General features: G+C 46.9%; 1 protein-coding gene across 1 annotated transcript in view; it reads right to left on the reverse strand.

The window, feature by feature from the left end:
- The window catches only part of ap4m1 (adaptor related protein complex 4 subunit mu 1), a 13,452-nt gene extending 13,318 nt beyond the window's left edge, over positions 1-134 (reverse strand). Inside the window, 1 exon segment of the mRNA XM_061249705.1 lies at positions 1-134. This exon segment is cut by the window's left edge and continues 18 nt beyond it. The gene's annotated coding sequence lies outside the window, so the exon portion shown is untranslated.
- Between the last annotated feature and the right edge of the window lie 7,366 nt (positions 135-7,500).

A 7,500-nucleotide genomic window follows, 5' to 3' on the forward strand; every position in this document is an offset into this window, starting at 1 on the left:
AACACTCTCGATAAAACCTTACGACGGTAGTGAAATCCCGTCCTCGGAATAGTACATGTTAACTTTTCAGCAATACAACCCGTCAACTAACGTTGGTCGGAAACACGATTTTCCCTTCCGTCTTCTCCGTTGGTTTGTTTGTTGACTGTTTAACCTAATTTTAGGTGCATACCGCCACCTACCGCACTGGAGTGAGTTTCGCAACCCCCCGTGTATGACCGGAAGCACCCGTACTGTCGCGATATACCCGTACTGTCGCAATATAATAATACACACACGCGCGCACACACACAGCCCATCACCCACGCAGACCGAACACACATCAGTTTCAACATGCATGCACACGATGCATCCACACATTATGTCTCTCTGGTAGATCTGCAATCTCTGTCAGCTTTCCACCGCTTGCTTGTGCATACGGTCGCATCGTGGATTTAACTTGGGTTTTCTGTGTTGTCTTTCTCTGTCTCATGCTTAATCGTATTGCCTATTTAACTTTGTTTAATTTAATTTAATTTACAATAATTGTAAGGGGTGCCAATCATGTTGACACCAATGGTTTTCAGAAACAATGAGATTACTTCATAGAAACATTGAAAAATGAGGTTTAGTGTACGGAGATAAAAGTATCTCGTTTTCCATGTGTATTATCTGTGTTGTTTATTATAGCCTTTTTTCTTCATTTTGATCAAGGGTGCCAATAATTCTGGAGCTCACGGAACTCAAATCAGAGGTCCATATTAAGCCCCTCCCCTGGAACAATCAGACACATTTGATTGGCCAAGTCGAATGTCGGACTGGCGCCAGTTTTCCCAGCGAGTTTTGGGGACACTCATCAGTCAAGCAAGCTCGCTCACTAAGTTACCGTATTTAAAAAAATACATTTCAGTCATGAATACCTGCATATAGCCTCGGTGTAGTCCAATTGGATACAAATACGACATAAACACAGGAACTGCGAAGGGTGAGCTTGAACTGGTGCTGTCAAACTAATTACGTTAGCTTCATTTGCGATTTAATCTTAAATCACTGTTAGCGTTCACAATTTAGCAACGACAAATTATCAAAGTAAATGTATGTCGCTGTGAAAGTGAAAGTCGCTGAGCCTTGATTATGGAGTTCGGTACCTGTCGATTTTGACTTGATTTGGCTACTTTTCTATATCGTCCCAATGGGAGCCATGTGGCTTGCTTTCCATGCGTGACGATGCGTAGCCTCGTTCAACAAGTTAGCTGCCTGGGCTACATTGCAGACAGTTTCTACTTACAATTGCTGCAACAAGGAACTAAGGAGGCTTGTGTTTCAACAATTCCCATCGAAAATGAAAGTGGTAATCCTAAAACTATCATTCAACGTCTCTGAAAGATAGCTCTTGCTTGGTTTCTTTCATTCTGAATGGTCTCCGTTAACGTTTTACTTGCAAAGCCTGGGGATTTTGATAATGTATCGCACTCTCGTGTGAGCGCATGGAATATGGGGATTAACGCGGTTACGACGCGGACACCCACCCGAGACTGCTTGCTTTGCGGTCTGTGTGCACAGTGACCCAGCCCGTCGTGTAGCCAGCCTGACCCGAAGCGAACTTTGGAGACAAAAAATTACGGAGAAACGCAGAGCAAAGTCCATGGGAAGTGGGAAATTGCATTTTATATCTTGGAACAGCGGTCTCAAACTCAGTGGCACGGAGGGCCGTGTGTACGCTGGTTTTTATTTTTATATTGTATAAACAATTATATTAGAGTAGTTCAATTATCTGATGAATTAGGGCTAGACATATAGAGCTGCACATAATGGATATAAAGTGAAATAACAACTTTATATAACCGTTCTGTGCTTTAATGCAGTTAAATGCATATGACTGAAGGAGTAATTAATTGGGTTGGAGTGAAAACCTGCATACACATGGCCCTCAGAGTTTGAGACTGACTGAGTGACTCTGTGGTTTAACAGATTTACGTATGATCAATTCATACAGGTAGTTGGAGTTTATTGCTGTACTATACTGTCTCTCAGTGGAGTTTATGGCTGTACTGTACTGTCTCTCAGTGGAGTTTATTATTGTACTATACTGTGATTTAAAGGATTCTGGGTTTTACTCAGTGCAGTTATCCTGCTCAGGCAGTCCTCCTGCTTCATGATACAGTACCTGCTCTCAGTGACTGTAAGGTTTTGGTCTCATGGAACCGGATCGTAGTGGTACGATGATGATGATGATGATGATGATGATGATGGTGGTGGTGGTGATGATGATGGTGATGATGATGAGAATGAAGGAACTTTAGTAGTCCAATCATATATTTTCACCAAGCCCACCCTTAGAAACACACACAGCCAGCTGCCACTGTTCTAAACGCATTCTGTGCAGCCCCGCGGCACAAAATGGCTGCTCACCCCCTGTCCCAAAATGGCTGCCCAGCGCAAAACGGCTGTGCAGAGGCCTGGACCGGTCCGACGCCCTGGCCTGTGGGCCTGCTTTAAGCTGGTTTCAGCACTGGTGCCATTTGCCCTGCCAGATTTTAAATCATCTGAAATATGATTAGAACGCTCTCAACTGAACATTCTAACGCTGATGTCACAATCACAATGTGAAAGCAATGGCATTCTAGAACACTGTGACTTTTAGAATTGTGAAAAAAAGAGAAAAAAAACATTCTAGAAAAACTACTTTTCTTTTAGAGGGTAAAATAAGTTAATTAATTAAAGTCTTTCAGTAGCCTTGTGTGTTTTTGAACAGATAAGTGCAGCTGTGCACTCCTGTGCATACATGACAGCCACACATACTGTCACATAGTGCACAGATGTGTGGTGATCTGCCTCTGTGGTGAAACTCGTGCACTGGGATGGTGATCGGGCTGGACTGGGCAGATGGGCTGTGTAGCTGGGAGACTTGGTGGCTGTTCTCCACTGGTCCAGTTAGATTATAACTGGGGTGGCTGGTATTTTGGGGTGTGATGTAGGGTCACCCAACATTTCCAACCTGTGATTCTTCAGTTCTGATTCGGAGATGCTGCTGGAGCTGGTGCATACCGACTTCCAGAGCCGCTGATTCCCTGCGTGGTGGGGCGGATGTGTTCTGACGTCACATGTCGCAGGTTCACGACATTGTTGTGAGCGGAGGTGATGACGCGCCCCGTCCGGTGTGGCTCATCCGCTTTGCAGCAGTGGAGCGGCAGCAGGAAAAAAACATAACCGCAAATCCACCCGGAGGGAAAGACCAGCCGCGCTGTTATTACCAGGTACGGTGTGCGAAAATGTTCCACGGCAAAGATATACTACTTTGTTTTGGCGTGGGAGACACGGCTGTTTATTAATAAGTGCAAAGCGGAGGAACTATTTGACCAGCGGAGGGATAGTAGCAGCTCCGCAGGGGGTGAATGGGCTGAAAAGCCATGTGCTTCTTTGTTTACAAAAACAGCGGCGGGCGGAGAATCGACCAAAGATGCTTGGATAATTATTTAGTTAGATGGGAATATGCAAAGTAAATGTGTAGTGTGGAGTCTACCAGCACCCGACAGCCAGCGTCGTACGATATACGTCCAAAGATGAAAGAAAAACAACGGTTTGTTGTCCGGCGGCTGGGCAGCAAGAGGCGAGTTGATTAATTCCACCGAACGGCCTTTTGACACAAGAACATATTTATTTACATACTGTGGACCACGGAGGCCCCGTCTGCGCATCTCAAACTATACGGACCGGTGTGGGGCGAGAGGGAGCATAGTTTGGGGATTTTGTGAGTTAAATTTACGCATCTAGCAAGTCGTGTTCCCCAAGCTCTGTCTGTGCTGGGGGCGAGGTGTGTGCACAACAAAGAGATTTGGAAAAGGCGAAGGGGGGCATTGTCTAACCTTTCCCTTGAAGTAAGTTCTCTAATTTACTCACTTTAATCGCGCAGTCCGTCACAGAGTTTACCCGAGCGCTGCCTCGCCACCCTCGCGTTTCCCTTCAGGAGGGCAGCGATTGAACCGAAAGTGAAATGACTGAGAGAATTTGTTTGGGCTTTAACGTGTCTCGCATTTAGATGCAGCTGCGGAGGAAGCACAGTTGTACTACGTTTTTTTTGTAATTAACCAACGGTTTAAACCGATCCAATCGTCGGGTGGTTTTAAACCTTAGCGGTGCTTTTCGGGGTTAAAGCAGGTAATCGTTTGTGGGAGTTTCATTGTCATCAATTTTTTGATCCCGCTAACGAGTTGAGATTTTTTTTTTTAGTTGATTCAAGCGATTTCAGGGGAGGGGCCATTTCCCTACCCCCACTCCCCCGTACGCAAACGCCTAAAACCGGAGAGTTTGCTTTTTGTAAAACCCACGACTTTCTCGGTCCCACAGTTCGTATTACCAACGATGACTTTTTGTTTTTGTGGTTGAATATGGTGCGTTTTGATTTTTAACAGGATTTAAATGCAATCGCTCAGCCTCGCTACTGGGTGCGGGGGAGGGGGCAGGTCACGTGGGTGAAGGGTTTGTTTACAAGCGGCGCAAAGGGCGAATCAATAGGAGGGCGGGAGCGCGCCGCGCCGCCGGGAGTCGGGAGCGTTGGGGCTGGATTGTCAGTGAAAAGCCCCGCACTCAGTTCTTCCTTCTATCATCGCATATATTTGGGCCACATTTAATTTTATGTGTTGTTTTTGCCCTCCCCCTAACCCGTTGTTTGATCGTGATCGGCGCTTTTTCTGAAACTCTTCGCGAGCTACAGGCTTAGACTGAGATGCCTCCTATATACTCAGAAACGCCACTTGATTAAAATATAAAATTTAGTCTGCCTGGAGGTCCTTACCAGCTGCTTTCTTTCCGTTTGCTTGTTGTTTTCCCCCAGGTATCACATTTTAAATGCGTTTTATTTACCCGTGTTTGTCAGGGTGTTTGTCAGGGAGAAGCGCTGGTGCTGGTTAATGAGCCAGAGGACGGCCTGAGAGACTGAGAGACTGAAAGTAAAAATGCCTCCTGCTCTGAAATCTCTCCCTACAGCCCAGAGTGGCCGGTCCCAGAGTGGCCGGTCCCAGAGTGGCCGGTCCCAGAGTGGCCGGTCCCAGAGTGGCCGGTCCCAGAGTGCAAGTCCCAGAGGGAGGCTGATGGAGCTGAACAGGTGAGCGTCATGGTGACCACAGGTCTGTGACAGGGATCCATCTCATTACAGTACATTACAAGGCATTCAGCAGACGCTCTTATCCACAGCAACATACAACAAAGTGCAGATCAAACACAAGTACAAGTGTGAAGAGGACACACAGGTGCAGATGCACACAGACACACACAGGTACAAGTGCCCACGCACAGATACACACAGGTACAAGTGCCCACGCACAGATACACACAGGTACAAGTGCCCACGCACAGATACACACAGGTACAAGTGCCCACGCACAGATACACACAGGTACAAGTGCCCACGCACAGATACACACAGGTACAAGTGCCCACGCACAGATACACACAGGTACAAGTGCCCACGCACAGATACACACAGGTACAAGTGCCCACGCACAGATACACACAGGTACAAGTGCCCACGCACAGATACACACAGGTACAAGTGCCCACGCACAGATACACACAGGTACAAGTGCCCACGCACAGATACACACAGGTACAAGTGCCCACGCACAGATACACACAGGTACAAGTGCCCACGCACAGATACACACAGGTACAAGTGCCCACGCAGGTACAGGTGAGTGTGTGGTAAAGTGCTTACAGTGCAGGTAGAGGTTTATCCTGCCTACCGCAGTGTGGGCACTTCTCTCACACGCCCAACCATGAGTGCCACGCCCGCTTCCTGCCACACCTGCTTCCTGCTGACTGAGGAAGTGACTGTTTGTATACACACTTGTGAAGTTGTATTGTGCATTTCCATTTTCCATTTTATGACCACTGAATCTGCAGCGTATGATGTGGCATCTGGCCTCTGTGAGTCCAAAGTGCTGTTTGTGCAGGTAGCTGCATCACTGACCCTACTGCAAAACCAGCACTTCCCAACCCACACAGTGCTCTGTGCGCCTGTACCTCAACCAGCCACCAGAGGGAGCCAGACTGTCTGTGAGAGCCTCACTGCCTGGGCTGCACTGCCTGCCTCTGACCAGCAGGGGGAGCTGACACAGCCTGTCAGTGTGTCCCATTATCTTTCACTGCCCCACTACCACTCCTCCACTCCACCCTCCTATACTCCACTCCTCCACTCCACCCTCCTTTATGCCACTCCACCCTCCTTTACTCCACTCCACCCTCCTTTATGCCCCTCCTCCACTCCACCCTCCTTTACTCCACTCCACCCTCCTTTACTCCACTCCCCCACTCCACCCTCCTTTACTCCACTCCTCCACTCCACCCTCCTTTACTCCACTCCACCCTCCTTTACTCCACTCCCCCACTCCACCCTCCTTTACTCCACTCCTCCACTCCACCCTCCTTTATTCCACTCCTCCACTCCACCCTCCTTTACTCCACTCCTCCCTCTGAGAATCCCAATGTGTTCCGAACAGCATGTGCTGTAACAGGTTATGTTTTTGGCTATTTTCAGTTGCGTCTCACATACGCTAATTCAGAAACATTTCTGTAGATTAGTGAAACGTTGCCTAGCCTATATGGCGCTTCATATGTGAGTTAAGCCTATCGTTTTCCAATGTTCAGTGTTCACATTGAAAAACTATTATTTCCCAGTGTAACATCTGTAACACATTTATTGGTAATAAATATGTAATTTGGAAATGGTTGGTTGAATAAATCAATCCGTGCATGTTTACGCATGTTATTGAAATATTGGTAGTCATGATGGTTTTATATATATAACCCCGTTTCCCTGATTTAAATTGCAGAATATGTTGACATTTCACAGTCTGGGGAGGATAATGTGCATGGTAATGACAGTGGATGGAGGAGGACGCTCATACCTCACTCCTGTAGCCTCTGTGTGTCTGTTAGAGGTTGACTACGGCCAAGCAAACATTTTAGACTGTCTGTGTGTAAGGTTTGTATCTATGTGTGAGTGTGTGTGTGTGTGTGATTGTACTCGTGTGTGTGTGTGACTGTACTTGTATGTGTGTTTGTGTGTGTGTGTGTGTGTGATTGTACTTGTGTGTGTGTGTGTGACTGTACTTGTATGTATGTGTGTGTGTGTGTGTGTGTGTGATTGTACTCGTATGTGTGTGATTGTACTCGTGTCTGTGTGTGTGGTTGTACTTGTGTGTGTGTGTGATTGTACTCGTATGTGTGTGATTGTACTCGTGTCTGTGTGTGTGGTTGTACTTGTGTGTGTGTGTGTGATTGTACTGGTATGTGTGTGATTGTACTCGTGTCTGTGTGTGTGATTGTACTTGTGTGTGTGTGTGTGTGAGATTGTATTCCTGTGTGTGTGTGTGATTGTACTTGTGTGTGTGTGTGACTGTACTTGTATGTGTGTGTGTGTGTGTGTGATTGTACTCGTATGTGTGTGATTGTACTCGTGTCTGTGTGTGTGATTGTACTTGTGTGTGTGTGAGATTGTATTCCTGTGTGTGTGTGTGTGTG

Source organism: Conger conger, chromosome 7 (assembly GCF_963514075.1).
Source record: "Conger conger chromosome 7, fConCon1.1, whole genome shotgun sequence".
NCBI classification, from domain to species: Eukaryota; Metazoa; Chordata; class Actinopteri; order Anguilliformes; family Congridae; genus Conger; species Conger conger.